Raw genomic sequence first — 19,990 nt, 5'->3', positions numbered from 1 at the left:
GCTAGACTTAGACTTGGCACCAGTTCTTTGGTTTTACACAGCCTAAGCACCGGCTCCTGGCTCTTAAAACTGGAGTAAACACAGGTCTGGAGAATGACTGGCTTTTGGTCAGTTGTGGAACTGCAACAAAATGCGCAAAATGCAAAATGCAAAGTGCGCACTCCCGCAACTTGCGTAAGGGTTTAGGGCTGTCCCATTCCTACAGTCGTTAAGTGCGCGAGGGCTCCCGGCAGACATTTTGAGCCCTTACTGCCCCCTTCCCGTAAGTCAGCATCCCCGCACACTTTGGGAAAGGGAATTACCCACAGTTCGTTGCGTTGTGACATGAAAGGAGGTTACCAGCGAGAATGTAAACAAAACAGGGGGCGGAGGAAAAGAATTCACGTGCGACTGCGAGACGAAAGAAGTTCACCTGTAAATATAAATACATATCCCACTGGTGATTTAAATTCAGAAACTGTTGTCCCGTGATGATTTTTCAACGGCCCTATTATTTCCTTTACAAACAAGGAGCGACCAACAAACGGAGGGAAGAAAACCAAAATAAGGACAAATGACGTTTTGGACTTTCTTCAAGACTAAAGACAGGAAAAGAGGCTGAGGGAGCTGGATGAAAAGGAGGAGGAGAGGGACAGGAAGAGGGATGACCAGTTATCTAAGTCAATTGCCATTTTTGGGAAGATGGAGGACAAAATGTAGTTTTCTTCATAATTTTCTTATTCATAATTTGAGGTTCAATTTCTTTTGTTTTCATTTTATATTAGACAAATCCTCAGTTGACCTGGGGCCCGTTTCACAAAGCAGGTTTAGTGAAAACTCTGAGTCTGTTAACTCTGAAATTAGGGAAACTCTGAGTTTTCCGTTTCACAAAGGGAGGTAACTCAAACCAGAGAAAGAGAGGTAACTCTAGCCCGTTTCACAAAGAGAGGTAACTTAAGCTCTCGGTCAGTTACCGTAGTAACAGACGCTCTGAACCTAACCTGGTCGGGACCAGGTTTATATCGTGAAACCTGGAGTTTCTCTGCGTCTCCGCCTCTTTCAGAGCCGCACGCACATTTGATTTCCTCATTCATTCAGTCAGCAGGCGAGTTTTGGCGAAGTTCTGCCATCTGTCATTAAAAACAGAGTCAGTATATATATTAGAAGTCCATTGTCACGAACATGGCATGTCCTTTTGATGAAGACACAATTGATGAAGGTGCAGAATGAATGCGCAGAGAATTAAATATACGTCGGGAGATGGTTATCAGACCGCGTAATACATGTATATTACAGTACATAGTCTCATTACAGGCAAAGCAATATATGTTAATCCTTTATTTGTTATAATTTTGATGATTGAATTGTTTAATGATTTCATAATATATTCTAATTGTTTGAGATTTTTTATTTGGGGTTTTCATAAACTGTGAGCCATAGGCTAATCATCAAAATTATAACAAATAAAGGCTTGAAATATCTCACTTTGCATGTAGTGGGAAATAATATTTGTTTCACCTTAAGTTGAATTTACTACGAATGAAGTTTTGCAATATATTCAAATTTTCCGACCTCCACCTGTATATTATTACATGAATAAATAAGAGTATAATACAGGGGTCTCCAACTCCGGTCCTGGATCCACCGATCCAGCATGTTTTAGGTGTCTCCCTGCATGAACACACCTGATTCTAATCAATGGTCGTCATTACACTTGTCATCAAGGTCCGGACAGTTCTGTTGCTGATACAGCTCCTTGTATCATGGTGTTCTGAAGCAGGGAAACATCTAAAACATGCTGGATAGGTGCTCTCCCGCAGGACCGGAGTTGGAGACCCCTGGCTTAATATGTGTCTGTATTGGTTCAATACGGAACGCAACGTTTAATTCCCAATTACGGAACAATTCCGTATTTCAAGGGACGGGTGGCAAGCCTACATAAACCTGTCCAAGCCATCAAGGAGTTCCACAGGATTGCAGGTGAATGATGTAGAGATCTGTTAAATTAATTTTATATTATTCTGTGCTGCGGTGTTACTGTTGTTACATGTTCAAATTCGCCGTATGCGCGCATTAAAATCTCTAATTCCATTCGGATGAAAAAGGACACGGCGTGAAGTATGTGGATCTTCAGATGCAAAATAATGTTTCCTCAAAGGGATTTTGTAAATTGAAATGATAAATAAAGTTTAAAATAAAAAAAAATAAAAAGTATGTCGCTCTTTTGTTGTCGCCGGTTGCCATGGTGAATCCTTGTATCAGCGCTCTACTGATGATGGCTTTTGATTTCCCTCACGCACGAGCTTAACTCCAGGTGAAACTACTTAGAGTTGAGTAAATTACCTCAAATCCGCTGTTCTGGAACCGAAAACTCAGAATTTCCGATCTCAGAGTAGATCAACTAAGAGTTCAGGATTTGACTCAGAGTTTGTTGAACCTGCTTTGTGAAACGGACCCCTGAGGGGTATTCCAGGAAGCAGGTTCAACAAATTCAGAGTTTAAACCTGAACTCCGAGTTGACTTAACCTGAGAAAGGAAAGTCGGAGTTTTCGGTTCCAGAACAGCGGATATGAGTTAGTTCAATCAACTCTGAGTTTGTTAAGCTCGAGCTAAAAAGCCATCATCAGTAGAGCCCTGATACAAGGATTCACCATGGCAACCAGCGACAACAAAAGAGCAACATACTTTTTCTTTTTTCTTTTTAAACTTTATTTAACATTTCAATTTACAAAATCCCTTTGAGGAAACATTAATTTGCATCTGAAGATCCACATACTTCACGCCACTGGAGTTAGAAGTGTCAAATACGTGTGCATGGCGAGTATGAGAGCATATTTCAGAAAAAAAAACACGAAACACGAGGATAGAAATGGCGTGGGGGAAAGTTGCTGCAGTCAATGTGTAAGTTTGAATGCAGTATTCATTTAACATTTAAGTGTTTCTCAATCCTGGTCCTCGTGGGCCCCTGTCCTGCATGTTTTAGATGTTTCCCTGCACCAACACACCTGATTCTAATTAAAGGTCCTCATTAGCTTGTCACCAAGGTCTGCACAGTTCTGTTGATGACACAGGTACTTTTATCACGGTGTGCTGAAGCAGGGAAACATCTAAAACATGCAGGACAGGGGCCCACGAGGACCAGGGTTGAGAAAGCACAGTGTCTTATAGTATTACAGATTAAAAAAGTGGTGGAATGGTATTGAATGAAATTTTATTGTCATTTAGATCAGGGGCAGCCGCCACACCTCGGCTTCAGGGGAAAATGTTTTTTTTTTATTTTTTTTTATGCATTTATGGAATTACTCTGTGTCTATTTGTATTGATTTATTCTATTACTTAATACATATAAAATAACTACAAATGCATATCAGAAAAACATGACGGATTTCACTAGGTATTATCTTTCCCAACACTTATACCCCCCCCCCCCGGTGGTCGGTCGCTATCAATCTGGTACAAATCTTTCTTTTTTACTCTCTCCCTCTCTTTCTGTCTTCTGCTCCCTCTCTTTGCTTTTTGCATTTGGACTTTAACTGTTTGAAGTTAAACTGGGATGTCCCTGTGATATTGTTGCACTAACATAGTGAATAAAATACAATGCGTTTGTTAGATACGCTTTTTCTGCTCTCTCTGCCGCTTGCCCCATTGGCTGAATTGACGCCACTGAGGAAGGAGACGGAGAGAAACTCAGGCTTTATTGAAGTAAACCTGCTAGGGAGCAGGTTAGGTTCACAGGCTCAGTTGCCATGGTAACTGACTCAGAGTTTGAGTTAACTCGCTTTTTGGAACTGAAAACTCTGGATTTCCCTCATCTCAGGCTTAACAAACGCAGGATTTTCACTAAACCCGCTTCCTGGAATACCCCTCTGGTGTTGAATAAACAAGACTTGCTTTTCTTTAATCTGAGTACAGTGTTTGAATTAACATTTCCTTTGTTAACAGAAATGCATAGATGTAAATACTAGCAAGACAGTTTTAGATCCAACACAAACAAGTCAGGCAGTAATTTGGTTATTCATTTATTTATGACCACAAAATTTAAACAATTTCAGCAAGTTGAACAAAAACGTTGCAGTAAATAGTAATAATATAACTGTAATTGTTACGTCCCTGTAAATGAACAGAAGGCGTAAGAGCCGTGTCTGTCACGTGAACATGTTGAAACCATTCCATGTTAGAGAGGTAGGGTTATTAGCGGCAGAGCCTGTAACCACCTCTATGTTGGACAATGTTCGAACCTGGCCAATAAAGCTGATTCTGATTCTGATTCTGATTCTGATTGGTTCTAATGTTCGGGGTGAATCTGATTCGCAGGTGCCAGAGGATGATGGGTTGAGGTTGCGTGCGTTTCCCACACAACATCCTCGGTTATGCAACTCGGAAATGATTGCCAAATTGCCAGATCACTTAAGTCACTTACTTCCCGAACACCGGAGTGATGTTGTCCAGCTAGTTGCCGATTTTCCTGTAATATTTGGGGATGTTCCTACTCGCACTACTGTGCTAGAGCATGATATTGACGTGGGGCGCGCCAGGCCTATTAAACAGCACGCGTACCGCGTCAATCCCACCAAACGAGCGCTCATGAAAAAAGAGGTGGAGTATTTGATCTCAAATGGTTTAGCGCGGTCGAGTTCGAGTCCGTGGAGCTCTCCCTGTCTATTACAGGCTAAATCAGACGGCAGCCCTAGGTTTTGTACTGATTACAGGAAGGTTAACGCAGTCACTGTGCAAGATTCTTATCCTCTCCCTAGAATGGAAGACTGTGTGGATAACTTGGGTTCTGCTGCATTTGTGACTAAGTTAGACTTGCTTAAGGGTTACTGGCAGGTGCCATTAACGCGCCGTGCTTCTGAAATATCTGCTTTTGTTACTCCTGATCATTTCATGCAGTATGACGTCATGGCCTTTGGTATGTGCAACGCACCGGCCACTTTTCAGAGGCTCGTTAACATTGTGTTGGAGGGGGTGCCCAACTGAATGCTTATTTAGACGATTTAATTGTGTATTCTGGGGACTGGGCGGAGCACATTAAACTCCTCAGAATTGTGTTCGAGCGTTTAGCGAAAGCCTCTTTGACTCTGAATTTGGCTAAATGTGAGTTTGGTAAGGCTACAGTCACTTACCTAGGCAAAGAAGTGGGGCAAGGACAAGTTCGGCCTGTTGAGGCTAAGGTTGCTGCTATTTCCGCCTACCCCGCTCCTACCACTCGGCGTGGCTTGCGCCAGTTTTTAGGCGCAGCGGGCTACTACAGGTCTTTCTGTGCCAACTTCGCCACCGTTGCCCACCCCTTGACCAGTCTGTTAAGTCCGAAAAGAGCATTTATCTGGTCTCCTCCGTGTCAACATGCATTTGAGTCCATTAAATCTCTCCTGTGCAGTGCGCCCGTGTTGGCTGCTCCTGACTTCTCCCGTCCCTTTTCTCTAGAGGTGGATGCCAGTGGGGTGGGAGCTGGAGCTGTGCTGCTGCAAGAGTCTGTGAGTGGGGTCAATCATCCTGTCTGTTACTTCTCACGAAAATTCAACAAACATCAGGTGAATTATTCGACCATTGAGAAGGAGGCGCTGGCTATGTTACTTGCGCTGCAATACTTCGAGGTGTATGTTGGGTCAAGTCCGCTGCCAGTTGTCTGTTACACCGACCACAACCCTCTAGTATTTTTGCAGCGCATGCGTAACCATAACCAACGGCTCATGCGGTTGGCTGTCCTCATTCAGGATTATAATTTGGAAATCCGACACAAGAGGGGAGCAGATAATGTTCTGGCTGATGCCCTATCTCGGGCTTGGTGTTAAATCATATCAACATATTTTTGAGGGCATATGTTTGATTTTGAGGGTGGGGGTGTTACGTCCCTGTAAATGTACTATTTAGGGCCCGAGCACCTTCAGTGCGAAGGCCCTATTGTATCTGTAGGAATTTTTCTTTCTTTTTTCTTTCTTTTTTCTTCTGACGAAAGGAGGGCCTTTTTGCCCCCCTAAACGTGCCCAAAAAGTCACCAAATTTTGCATGCAAGTCAGGCCTGGCGAAAAATTTGATATTTAATGGTTTACATTAATGGGCGTGGCAAAATGGCTCAACAGCGCCCCCTGGAAAACTTTGTGCCTCAAGCCCCACAATACGGTTTGACGTACATGCACAAAAATCGCTACACACCTGTATCAGTACACAACTTAAAGAAAAGTCTCCTGGCGACATGGCCGAAACCGAACAGGAAGTCAGCCATTTTGAATTAATCGTGTCACTTTGGCGCAATTTATGCCATTCCTTCGGCAGTTAATACGGCCCGAACCGTAACGTGCACCCAGGTGTGTTATACGTCAAAATGTGCGTCTACATCCTGCGACTATGCGCATTACTTTTCTCTTTCAAAAGCGTTACCATGGCGACGCTAGACGCCAAAAAGCGCGCCCACCCGTCATCTGGTTGGTTCAGACAGAAAAAACTTTGCGCCTCAAGCCCCATAATACGGTTTGACGTACATGAACGAAAATCGGTACACACCTGTATCATGTCGCAACTTAAAGAAAAGTCTCTTGGCGCCATGGCCGAAACCGAACAGGAAGTCGGCCATTTTGAACATTCTGAATTAATCGCGTAATTTTGGAGCAATATGAGCCATTCCTTCGAGAATTAATACGGCCCGAACCGTAACATGCACCCAGGTGTGTTATACATCAAAATGTGCGTCTCCATCCTGCGACTACGCGCATTACTTTTCTCTTTCAAAAGTGTTACCGTGGCGACGCTAGACGCCAACAAGCGCACCCCCCCTTCATCTGATTGGTCCATATTTGATAGTTCCCCAAAAGTCACCAAATTTTGCATGCAAGGCAGGCCTGGCGATAAATTTGATATTTCATGGTTTGTATTAATGGGCGTGGAAAAATGGCTCAACAGCGCCCCCCGGAAAACTTTGTGCCTCAAGCCCCACAATACGGTTTGACGTACATGCACGAAAATCGGTACACACCTGTATCATGTCGCAACTTAAAGAAAAGTCTCTTGGCGCCATGGCCGAAACCGAACAGGAAGTCGGCCATTTTGAATTAATTGTGTAATTTTGGTGCAATTTATGCCATTCTTTCGGCAATTAATACGGCCCGAACCGTAACGTGCACCCAGGTGTGTTATACATCAAAATGTGCGTCTTCATCTTGCGATTACGCGCATTACTTTTCTCTTTCAAAAGTGTTACCGTGGCGACGCTAGACGCCAAAAAGCGTGCCCCCCTTCATCTGATTGGTCCATATTTGATAGTTCTCCAAAAGTCACCAAATTTTGCACGCAAGCCAGGCCTGGCGATAAATTTGATATTTCATGGTTTGCATTAATGGGCGTGGCCTAACGGCTCAACAGCGCCCCCTAGAATAATTTTCTCTGCCATAACTTTTGAAAGGTTTGACATAAAGAGTCGTGGGTGGTGTCATGGGACTCGGTATTGAGTCCTTGACCATAATTGGTGAAAATTAGCCCCGCCCCTTCTTCGGATTGGTTGTCCCGATTTTCTGCTATAACATTTGAATGGTTTGACATAGAGAGTCGTGGGTGGTGTCATCAGATTCTGTATGGAGTCCTTGACCTTCATTGGCCTGAATTAGCCCCGCCCCTTCTTCTGATTGGTTGTCCCTTTTTTCTGCTATAACTTTTGAATGGTTTGACATAGGAAGTCGTGGGTGGTGTCATTTCTGATATGCTTATGGGGGCGGTGGCCGTGAGTGCGAGGGCCCGTTCATCGCTGCTTGCAGCTTTAATTTTGTTTACTATTTTTATTCATTTATGAGTGTCTGCTACTGGGGTGCAGAGGTTTAATTGGCCATCACTAAATCACCTGTGAGCTCAGGTCCTCTGGTGTGGGAGGAGTTGGAGCTGCTGCAGGTGTGCTGATGAAGAGCGACGCCCACCTCTACCAGAAGCCAACCAGAGGGAACCTCTCCCCCTACAAAGCTGCTGCTGGAGCAGTGCTCGTTGGCAGTCGTCTCACTCAAACCCATGTGTGAAGACGTGCTGTCCATCCTGGAGGTTGTGTGAGCTTTGGGGCTAAATGTTTGGTTTCCCTCAGCCTTTCTGCCCTTAAGTTTGGTTCCTGCTAAATCTTGTTTGTTGAAGCACTTGTGAATGGAAGCAGTAGGATCAATACTAGATGGCTCCAACGCCTGACTATGTAAAAGCCTAATTTTTTTTGGAGGATTGATTTAGAATAGTCAGTTTAGTATAGGTAATTTTGTTGTACTTTTGTTTTTGTTAAAGGTTAGGTTTAGTTAGTGGATTTATTATTTTAAGGTTAGGGTCCAGTTCTTATGCTTGTTTCTTTGGTTTACGTTGGAGTCATTTTCTTTATATAAACTTTAGTTCTTTGGATTTAATTTGTAAACTGCTTCCGATCACTATTGTAAATAATCACGTGCATCATTTTTTTTTCTTTCAACCTGAACAAAAGAACCATTGGGTCAAAAATAAAACATATCTTTACTTGCAAAACATGCCTTTCATTTGCGGATTCTGTGATCCCTAGTAGCAGAGTACGTAATAGTAATATTTAGCTCAGGTTACCATCAGTTTACACGCTCTCTTACAAAAATGAAATGACATCATGCTCAAAATGGAAAGTAATATTAGTTGGTCATAACACAGATGGAATGTTTAACTCAGGATACCATCAGTTTACACGCTCTTACAAAAATGAAATTACACGGTGAGCCGGGTCTTTGGGTGGCTCCGGGTCTGGACGGTGAGTCAAAGGTGAGTTTCTGAGCAGCGGGGTGGTGAGACGGGTTGGTGAGTGGCTTTCAGGGCCGTGCTGTCAGTCTGTGTCTGGGACGAGGCGACGGCGGGCATAAAAAGCGATTCTCCCAGAGATGCTCTAGATGCTGTCCTAAATAACTGCTCTTTTTACTTCTTCAATGACATTTTCTGTGTGTATATAATCCTACCTCAATCAGAGTTTCCTCTGATCCAGCTGCAGCATTTAGAAGCTTCTTTGGCAGGCAGACAGCAACTGCTAGTCTATTTTCTTAATGACCATTGTTTACTTGACTCAATCATGTGCTCCTGGGGTCTGGTGGTGGAGCTAGTGACTGACATGCTTTCAAACCTGCGGGCATGACGAGAAAAATCCTGTAAAATATCTCTGCTACAATTCTTGACAGCAAGATGAAAATAAATGTAATAAATGTATGGCTTCATATAAGTTGTCCTGTTGTGGTAGAATAAAAATATCACCACTAAGATGTCATGGGTGTGAAAACAAACGATTGAGAAAAAACATTTTTTTCCCTTTTTTTTAAAGCAGGCAGTTTCTTTTTTTTCTTGTAAAGTTGGATATAATGTAAAGTGTAGGTGAATGGAGAATGACTGGCCTTTGGTCAGTTGTGGAACTGCAACAAAATTAATTTCTGCATGAGACCCAATGCGAGAAAGAGATGGTCGGCCTTCCTGTCCTGTGCACCAAGAAGAGGACTGGAGTGGTTTTCCAAGTCCTAATAATGTTATTGCAAAGTCATACATGTTTCCGCCCAGTTTCGAACAGGGGACCTTTCGCGTGTGAGGGAAACGTGATAACCACTACACATTTTCTTCTGTTCAACAAAAACAGAACTGAAGTAGTTGTCTTTGGACCAAAGAAAAGCGTTTAAGAGTCAGGATGCAGCTTCAGCTATTACAGCCACAAACCACTAAGGCACAAAATCTGGGTTCAGTCATGGACTCAGAGCTGAACCTTCAGAGACACATTAAAACAATTACAAGTCAGCCTTCTATCACCGGAAAAATATCTCCAGGATCAAAGGACTAATGTCTAAGCAGGACCTTGAAAAGTTCATCCATGTGTTTATCTTCAGTGGATGTTATTACTGCAACAATGTCTTCACAGGTCTGTCGAAAAAGTCCATCAGACCGCTACAGCGGATCCAGAATGCTGCTTCTCCACAGCACTCCAGTTCTGAGATCTTTACACTGGCTCCCTGTACCTCAGAGAATAGACTTTATAATTCTTCTGTTGTCATACTCCACTCTACGGAGCCCCTGACAAAGAAGGAGTCCACACATGAGTCACCAAATTCAAAAATGTAATTTATTAAAGTAAAAATTAAATCAAAATAAACCAAAAGTATATGTAGGTTTAAATGTAGAGTGTCAGTCATGTATGCTGTGTGTAGGTGAATGAAGTGTTCTGAGTGCAAGTGTTGTATGCAGGAGGAAAGAATACTTAGTTCCTCATTGGCAGGTGGAAACCCAGAACCAAGCCCAAGTGTGGGAGCAGCAAGAGGAGCAGCAAGAGGAGCAGCAAGAGGAGCAGCAAGGGGAGCAGCAAGGGGAGCAGCAAGGGGGGGAGCAAGAGGAGCAGCAAGAGGGGGAGCAGCAAGAGGGGGAGCAGCAAGAGGGGGAGCAGCAAGAGGGGGAGCAGCAAGAGGAGCAGCAAGAGGGGGAGCAGCAAGAGGGGGAGCAGCAAGAGGGGGAGCAGCAAGAGGGGGAGCAGCAAGAGGGGGAGCAGCAAGAGGAGCAGCAAGAGGAAGCCAGATCAAGCAAGCCAAAGACTGCAAGGCTAGAGAGCCCCTAAATACCCTGGCTCACACATACACACACAGGTGAGGCCAATTGGGCTGACGACCTGCCACAACTTCCATCCAGGAAGCAGAATGGCCAATCAGGAGGGAGAGGGGCAGGCCGTCACAGCACGTAAAGTTGTTCTCCGTGGGCGCGTAAAAACAAGTACATGGGAGTATTGCTGGAACAGGAGACCCTCCAGTTGCTCCTGCTCTGTTTATGAATGGAAATGACATTACAGGATTTAGCTGAGATGAATTTTAACCTGGTTGCAAGTAAACAACTTTACGTGCTCACTTAAAGGTTTCACGCACGCGCGTAAAAGTTTCACGCGCGCATGTAAAACTCATTATATGAAAAAAATCTGTGTCCCTTTAGGGCAGGGGTGTCGGACTCCAGTCCTCGAGGGCCGGTGTCCCTGCAGGTTTTAGATGTTTTCCTGCTTCTTTGCACCATGATACAAGTGACTGTGTCATCAACAGAACTATCCAGACTTTGATGACAAGCTGGTGACGATGATTAATTAGAATCAGGTGTGTTAAAGCAGTGAAACATCTAAAACCTGCAGGGACACCGGCCCTCGAGGACCAGGATTGGTGACCCCTGATCTAAAACATGCAGGACACCGGCCCTTCTGGGATTCAGTTTGACACCTGTGCTTTAGGGGCTCCGTACCACTCTGCTGTTCTCCGGCTGTGGTGTAAAATTCCACTCACTCACCTTCTGGCCACACCTCCCAATCAGCCCAATCAGCCACACCTGGTCCCAGCTGCATCCCATTCCCCAGACACCTTATAAGCAGCTCCAGTTCATTCACTCACTGCCAGATTGTCTGAGCTTCATGCCTGACCTTTCAGCATTCACCTGTGGACTGACTTCCCGGTACCGACTGATCTTCCCTCTGATCTTCTCTTCTTGTCTCTGCCCCGGTAAACACTACTGCCTTCTGTTCCTCACCACGAGAGGAGTCTGTTTGGTTGTTTACCTGCTTTGAGTATAAATAAAGATCACTGTTACTGCTATCTGAGTTGTGTTGCATTTGGGTCCTGCCACAGCCCGTGACATCTGTTAGTTTATAAATCACTGAATGAATAGGACCAAAATACATGAGACTTGTTGCTGCCATAGCAACCGTCCAAACTTCTCAGGTCGTCTGGTTTGTTTCTGCTCTGTGTCCCCAGAACCAGAACCAAACATGGAGAAGCAGCATTCAGCTTCTATGCTCCACAAATCTAGAACAAACTTCCAGAAAACTGCAGGAACGCTGAAACCCTTGATTCCTTTAAATAAAGGTTAAAACTCATTTGTTACAGCTGCTTTTGACTGAATTATTTAAACTATTCCGAATTTAACTTTAAACAATTCAGTACTACATTGTAACTCTAGTTTAAGTCTAACTTTTCTTTGTTACTATTTGTCATATCTATTATCACATCTATTTTTCTCTTTATTCTGTTTTCATCATGTAAAGAACCCCCAATTGCCTCATTGCTGAGATGTGCTATACAGATAAACTTGCATTGCCTTTTGTAGAGCTTTGGACACATGTTAATGGTCAGTTCAACGAGGGCTGACGATTAGCAGCACCTGTAACTTATCTTAAATCCTATGAAAGCAGTAAGGGGGTACTTAGGATTGCGCATGTGAGTTTTTCTTTCTGCCTCAAATTTTGTTAAATAAAAAATTTGGTGTTCATACATACAGATAGATAGATAGATAGAACTTTATTAATCCCCAAAGGGAAATTCAACTGTCCAGCAGCTCATCAAAACATAAAAATCAACCACACTTCCACTCAGACAATAAAAGCACATTAGTATTAAAATAAACATGAAATGTAAGGTTTAAAAATGGCATGTAAAGTGCAAACTAAAATATAGTCCAGTTGTGGCAGAGGTGAGTGTGTGAGACCGAGTTCAGGAGGAGTTAAACAGTCTTATTGCTGTGGGGACGAAGGATCCCCTGAATCGCTCCGTTCTGCAGCGCAGATGTTCATCTTATGTTGTACTTGCTCAACAACACAAACCAGCTTGTATGTTTTTGTCATGATTTTTACACATAACTGAATGTGATGCTAATGAATCAAGCATTTATATGCAGTAATACAAATAAACTTTTTTTTATCCACTTGCCAGTAAATCAATACCACTCCGTCTGTATGACTCAGTAAAGTGCTCACGTGACTAGAGGTTGTGCAGCTGCTCATGAACATATGATCATTTTACTGCAACTGTGACTGTGAAAGTCTTCGGTTGATGTTAAATGTTGTAAAATGTTATAAAGCTAATGTGTCTAAAGTCACAGCTGGAAACGCTGGTTGGACGGCAGGGAGAACTGAATAATGTGTGAGCATGAAACACTCACTGCTGCAGGTTTGCAGCACACTTGACATGCTGCTGCGTGCTGCCCTGCCTGTTAACAGAATACGGGCAGAGCGAATGGCGGGGACCTGAAGGCTGGACCTGATGTACGACAGAGAGGACACCGCAGCAGGAAGCAGGAACACAGCTTCCTCCAACTCCCGCCGTGTGAATTCAAACTCAGCTCATCCTGGGAAGGTTACTTTGAAATATAGATGTTTCCTCAGGGTTAATTATGAGTTTGACATTGTTTCTACTGCCAGGAAACAGTGTTACACTCCGCAGAAATAATGGCTCTGCTGTCTTATGTCAGCTCCTGACAGCAGATTCAGGTTGCTCAGGGAAATGGACATTCATTTGATTGACAGATGGCAAGTGATGAAGGTCCAATCAGAGTCAGAGCTCAGAATGTGTGCGAGCTGCCAAAGGATGGAGCCTGTGTGTTTATCGTCTGGTGGTCCATGTTGTCCTGAAACATGCCAAAAGAAGAAGAGCAAATGCTTGAGCATCCTACTGTTACTCAGTCTCCAGCTGAGAGAAACATAAACCAGTTTCCTTGTAGCCAGATGCTCTTGCTGCAGAGAGGGGTGATGCTCTTAGGTATATGGCAGGACTGAAAAAGAAAAGAAGCTGGGCAGCAAGGAGGGAGCCACAAAGATAAAAGGAGGGAGAGGAAAGAGAGGCTGAGACAGAGGAAAATGAAAGGAGAGAGATCCAGGTTTGACTGCAATGCTGTAAGAGCTGCAGCTCAGGAAACATCTTTAAACCTCTACTGCCACTCTGTGGTCAGAGTGGGTTATAAAGGCGTTACGGAGGTTTCTGAGAGGCTGATTTATCATTCTGACCCAACAGAGTTCAAATACACCTTCACTGTGCTGCACTTATTCAAAGTCTGTCACCAATGTATGTTGAAGAAAGACATGAGAAGGACTGCAGCTTTTTTTTTTTTTGAGAAAGCCAATTCCCAATGAGTTTCTGAATTTCCTTCCTAAAAGTGAATAATGAAAGATTTAAATGAGAGTACCTCAGTATGTATAACCTGAAAAGAAACATTGTTAAGGTTTGTGAGAGGTATTACCAGACCAGGGAAGATTGAACATGTCATTAATATCTTCTATTTCTGTGTAAATATTCTACCAAACTATAAAACTTGGTTATTTGACATGTAAACGATGCTAAATGTCACTTTAACACAGATATAACTTGTTTGATTACAGTCCAAAGCTTCTTTTCCATCTTATGATCTTCTCTTACGTCTCGTTTCCGTGAACATGATGAACAATGTGCAAGTCCTGGATGTTGCTGCTGACCAGACAACATGCTGCCGTTGAGCAACTGCTGTCTGATTATCTCCAGTTAGTCTGCAGTATTAAGGCTGAATTATGGTTCTGCGTTAAATCAACGCAGAGTCTACGCCGTAGGGTAGGTGGCTACGCGGGAGTCTCTCCGTAGCCTACGCCGTAGCCTGACCTGCACCTCCCAAAAAATGTAACTACACGTCGAGGCGACGCAGACCCAACGCAGACCGAGAGGGCTGGGATTGGTTTGCTTGGTAGCAACGCATTTCCGGTTCAGAGACTGGAATGACTCAAAAACTCTGGTGAGTGACTCGTACAAACTCAGTCCAAGAATCAAGTTTTCCAAAAGTAACTTTTTGACGTGCAGGAAAACCTCTTTTCATCAAATCCGTGCTGCTGCAGTCTTGCCTAACAGACAGTTAGAAGCTGAGGTTTTCTTTTTGGGTTTGCGCACTCTGTATTTGTGGTTGTGGAATCAAGATACCTGTTTGGTTTGCTAAGTGTAGCTGTGTGAAAAGCTATTACCAAGAAGTGGCTTAAGCCAGATGCTCCTTCATTAGATGATTGGTCCGACATCATTTACGGTATCTTTGTAATGGAGGGGATAACGTTCTCTATGAGGCTGCAACAATCATAATTTGAAGCAATCTGGGAAGATTGGAAAAGTTATATTTCCCTGAGACGCCCTGCTTTTGTTTGAGATGTATTTCATTTACCCATTTGTCTTTATATAATGTTTTTTTTTCTCTTTATCTTAATGAAAACACCCTATGTTTATGTTTTTGTTCTTTTTCTGTTTGAAAGACAGAGAAAAAAAAAGAAAAATGGATTGCAGTGTAGATATAATGTGGCTTATGTTATGCTGCTGTAATGCTCGTGTGATTCCGAATAATAAATAAAAGCAAAAGTCTTTGAGTCTGTTGACAGTTATTTTGACGTGGGTAGCAACAACACAGCAATAAACAACCAGAAAAAGATCATTCATGCATGTGCTGCGCACATCCAAAGTTGAAATGTCCCAAGTTTATCTGTGGGGACCCTATCCATACTATTGCTCAAATAGGACCATTGCTGAGTTTTGTTGGAGGCTTAAAATAGCTGTTTATCCTGATATAGTGCATCACTCCCTTTTCTGCAAACATATATTCCTGTCTGAATCAAAACCCGTTCCATTCACCAGCAGCTGCTAACAGGATTGGGATGGACTGTAACAGCTGGAGGGGCAGCATTATGTGAAGAAGAATCTTTTTTTCTGTCAACAGATAAAAAGCAATTTAAAAGTCTCTGGTTTTGTTACTGTTAAATTAAAACAATGATAAGCGAATAATCTGGCTGGATAACGTGATGGACTCTACCAGAAATGGAAGCGTGATAAAAGGACCAAAAAGTGGCTGAGCAAATTAACAATTGATCTAATTGTGTGTACCGAATCGACACAGTGAGAGCTGGGCCAGTAACCATGGTGATTTAGCTGTCTGGAACCCGTGGACCTGAACATTTGGCAGATATTTAATACCGAGCACGTGCACAGGGAAGCCATCCTGAGTAGAGTCTCTTCTTGGAAACAGCTCCTCTTTTATTTGACGGGAGATGACGGATGGGACATCAAACTTTGGAGGTTCTGCAGCTTCAGCAGAAGTAAGACAGCTGTTGTACCACTTACCACCATACGGTGGCGCTGTTGCTCTACAATGGGAATACCTGAAAAACGCTGCAGTGTGGCTGAACAAGACATAACACCCCTCCTTTTTTATTAAATTTTTTTTTATTCTTTATTTCATTCAAAATAATACAACAAACAACTCAACACAAACACAAACGTTCCTAACCCGTGAGTGAAAGGGGGCAGGAAGAAGAAGAATCTTATTTACTCTGCCCCTTTTTTCCAAGAAGTCAAATTACAAAGAACCTAAATTAAAAAATTTAAAAAGCAACAACTAAGTAAATAAAAAAAAAACTAAAATCAAATCAAATAGCCGTCGGCTATGGGTATGTCAATCAAACTTAACTAACATTTATCATTATATGTCGTTAACATTTTGGCTTTAATTGTTCTTTTGAATGTAATGTTTGATTTGGAGTCTTTGGTTTCTTTATTCAGATTGTTCCATAAATTGATTCCTTTCACAGAAACACAACGTTCCATCAATTTAGTCCTGAATCTTGGTTTTTTAAAGATCTCTGTTCCTTTTAAGTTGTACTTGCTTTCTCTTTTTTCGAATCATTTCTGAATGTAAATTGGTAACGTTTTTTTAAGAGCTTTAAACATAATTTGCAGAATACTATATTCTACTAATTCATGAAATTTCAATAATTTTAACTGAAGGAATAATGGATTTGTTGAATCTCTATATCGTTTTCTACTGATTATTCTTATGGCTCTTTTTTGCAAAATGAAAATTGACTGAATAAATGTTTTACAGACGTTTCCCCAAACTTCAACACAGTAGGTCAGATATGGAACAATCAAGGTGTTATATAAAATGTACAATGCTTTGTTGTCCAATAAATCCTTTACCTTGTGTTTTTGATATTTTTTATCTTTGTATAATGTATATGTGATTTCCAATTAAAATTCTCATCCAGCATGACACCCAAAAAATTTGGTTCCCCTTACTCTATTAATTTCAATACTATCTATATTAATTGAAGTGTCTGTGTCTCTCCTTCTGTTACTAAATATCATGAAGTTTGTTTTTTTAAGATTCAGCGATAATTTATTTACATCAAACCATGTTTTTATTCTTTTAAATTATTTTTTAACCACATTCAACACCTGTGTTATATCTTCCCCAGAATAACATAGTTATAGTAGTGTCGTCCTCCTATTGTCTCCCAGGCTGTTCGTTCTCATTCCCTACATCCCACCATGCTTTAGCCCGGCTTTCATACATTTTGGGGACTTCGTTAACATTTCTTAACCCTAAAACCCACCTTGGCTTGTCTCTATCTAACAGGTGCAGGCATAGACGGAGGATGCATATGGTGGCAAACTTGACACATGAATAACAAAGAGTGATTTGTCGTGGGATTTGGGAATGGCAGAGATATAGTTTTGCAGCTTGGTGAGACAGGTTCCTTCTGATAAAACGAAAACAGTGAAGATTTGGTTTGACCTTGTTACAGTACTTCACCTCATTCACTACTTCAGGGATTTCCTCCATAATCCTGACCTGAAATACTTCATGATCAGGGGCATCATTTATAAAGCTTGCTTGCGCACAAAACAGGGCTTGAAAGATGCGCAAGCCACCTTCTACACAAAGGTTGGGATTTAAAAAGAAAAAACTAACCGAAAAATGTGCGTATCCCTACGGCAACCCTGACCCTCCCGTGGGAACAGTCTTAAGATATGGGGAACTGGCGACGCAGGCGGTGAGGTGGTGAAATGAAGCCATATTCATGTCATATCCTCCCCAATCTGACCAGCGATGACATGTTTAGTCGCATGCTCTCGCTCCGTTGCTGGTTGTATCGGTGGTGTTCAGAAAACGACGTGGCCTTTATTGACAATTGGGAAACGTTCTGGGGAAAGCCCGGTCTGATTAGAAGAGACGGCATTCATCCCACCCGGGATGGTGCTGCTCTTGTCTCTAGTAATTTGGCCTGTTTCATTAGACCCTCTCCCTGACATCGCAGGGTCCAGGCCAGGATGCAGAGCTGTAGTTTAACACACTTCTCTGCTGCTTCTCGAGGACCAACGCCTGCCAACAAAACTATAAGATTACATGATGTAACTGGTAACTATACTAACTGGTAAATCTAACCAGGTGCCTAGCAAAATAGAAGTGGTTGCAGTTCCCCGCCCTCCACTAGTTCACCAGGTGTGGCGTTATAGAGGCGTTAACCAAAATAATCTTGTAAAAATTAAAACCAATGCACATTTGGTACCAATAAGGGACCGAAAAATTAGATGCGGACTACTAAATATACGATCGTTAAGCTCCAAGTCTCTGTTAGTAAATGATATAATTACAGAGAGTAGGAGTGATGTTTTCTGCTTAACAGAAACATGGTTACAGGAGGAAGAGTATGTTAGTTTGAATGAATCAACTCCGCCCGGCTACTTTAATCATCACAATTCCTAGAAACCCGGGCCGAGGCGGAGGAGTCGCAGCAATTTATAACTCCAGTCTCCAAACAAAAATTGAACCTAAGTGCAATTATAATACGTTTGAAAGCCTCACGCTTAGTCTGAAATTTCCGAGCCGGAAATCAGAGAAGCCAGTTGTGTTAGTGGTAGTGTACCGGCCCCCTGCTGGCGCTTATCTAGAGTTTTTGTCAGAATTTTCAGATTTCCTTTCTGGATTATTGATCAGCACAGATAAAAACATCATAGTGGGTGATTTTAATATTCATATGGATGTTGAAAGCGATAATCTTAAATTAGCTTTCAATTCTCTTCTAGAATCAATGGGTATCTCACAAAAAGTGGACGGGCCGACGCACTGTTTTAATCATACTCTCGATCTCGTTCTCACCTACGGTGTTGAAACTGATGATCTATTGGTGTCACCTGTAAACTCCCTTTTATCCGACCATTATTTAATAACGTTTGAATTGAATGTTGTTGATGTTGAAGTGCAGGGCAGGAGGTATTATTTTAGCAGATGTTTGTCTGATGAAGCTATTGCTAAATTTAAGGAGACCATTGCTCATCTTGCGACAGTGGAAAATAGTGAAGCCTCTACTGAAGCAATAGAGGCCAGTGACCTGGGTTCTACCCCTGATGTTGATGTTGATTTTCTTGTTAGTAACACTGCTGATCTGTTGCATTCAGCTTTAGATGAAGTTGCTCCTTTGAAAAGGAGGGTTTCTAGCCACAGGAGCTTAACTCCCTGCTACAATTCAGATATTCACATGTTGAAACAAAGCGTGCGTAAAATGGAAAGGAAGTGGCACTCTTGTAAGTCTGTAGACTTCTATCGTGAATGGAAAGATATTCTAATAGTATATAAAAAAGCCATTCGCAAAGAAAGAACAGCTTATTATTCAACGTTGATAGAGGATAACAAAAGTAACCCACGTTTTCTGTTCAGCACTGTAGCCAGGCTGACAAAGAGTCACAGCTCTGTGGAGCTGTGTATTCCTGCAGCTCTCAGTAGTGAAGACTTTATGAGCTTCTTTAACAATAAAATCACGAGAATTAGAGAAGAAATCAACCAGCCGGTTGTGGGCGTTTCTTCAGCTTTAGCGACTTCCCTAGGCTCTGACTTGTCTCTAGACTGTTTTGATCCTATAGACCTCCCTGAGCTGACTTCACTCGTTAATAGAGCTAAGTCTACCACATGTATGTTAGACCCCATCCCGACTCGACTATTCAAAAATGTTTTTTCTCTTATTGGTGTGACAATACTGGACCAAATCAACCTATCCCTAAGTTTAGGATATGTACCACAGGTTTTCAAAGTGGCAGTAATTAAACCTTTACTTAAAAAACCTTCTCTTGACCCAGACACCTTAGCTAATTATAGGCCAATTTCTAACCTTCCATTTGTATCTAAAATTCTGGAAAAGGCAGTTTCAAGCCAATTATGTGACTATTTGTATAGAAATGATCTGTTTGAAGTCTTTCAGTCAGGGTTCAGAATGCATCATAGCACAGAGACAGCACTGGTTCGAGTCACGAATGACCTTCTTATGGCCTCAGATAAGGGATTAGTTTCCATACTGGTTCTGCTGGACCTCAGTGCGGCTTTTGACACTATAGATCATGGCATTTTACTGCACAGGTTAGAGCATGTTGTTGGGATTAAAGGGACAGCTCTACGTTGGTTTAAATCATATCTATCTGACAGGTTCCAGTTT

Source organism: Cololabis saira, chromosome 7, assembly GCF_033807715.1.
Source record: "Cololabis saira isolate AMF1-May2022 chromosome 7, fColSai1.1, whole genome shotgun sequence".
Taxonomy (NCBI): Eukaryota; Metazoa; Chordata; class Actinopteri; order Beloniformes; family Belonidae; genus Cololabis; species Cololabis saira.
Note: the sequence above shows the minus strand (reverse complement) of the source record.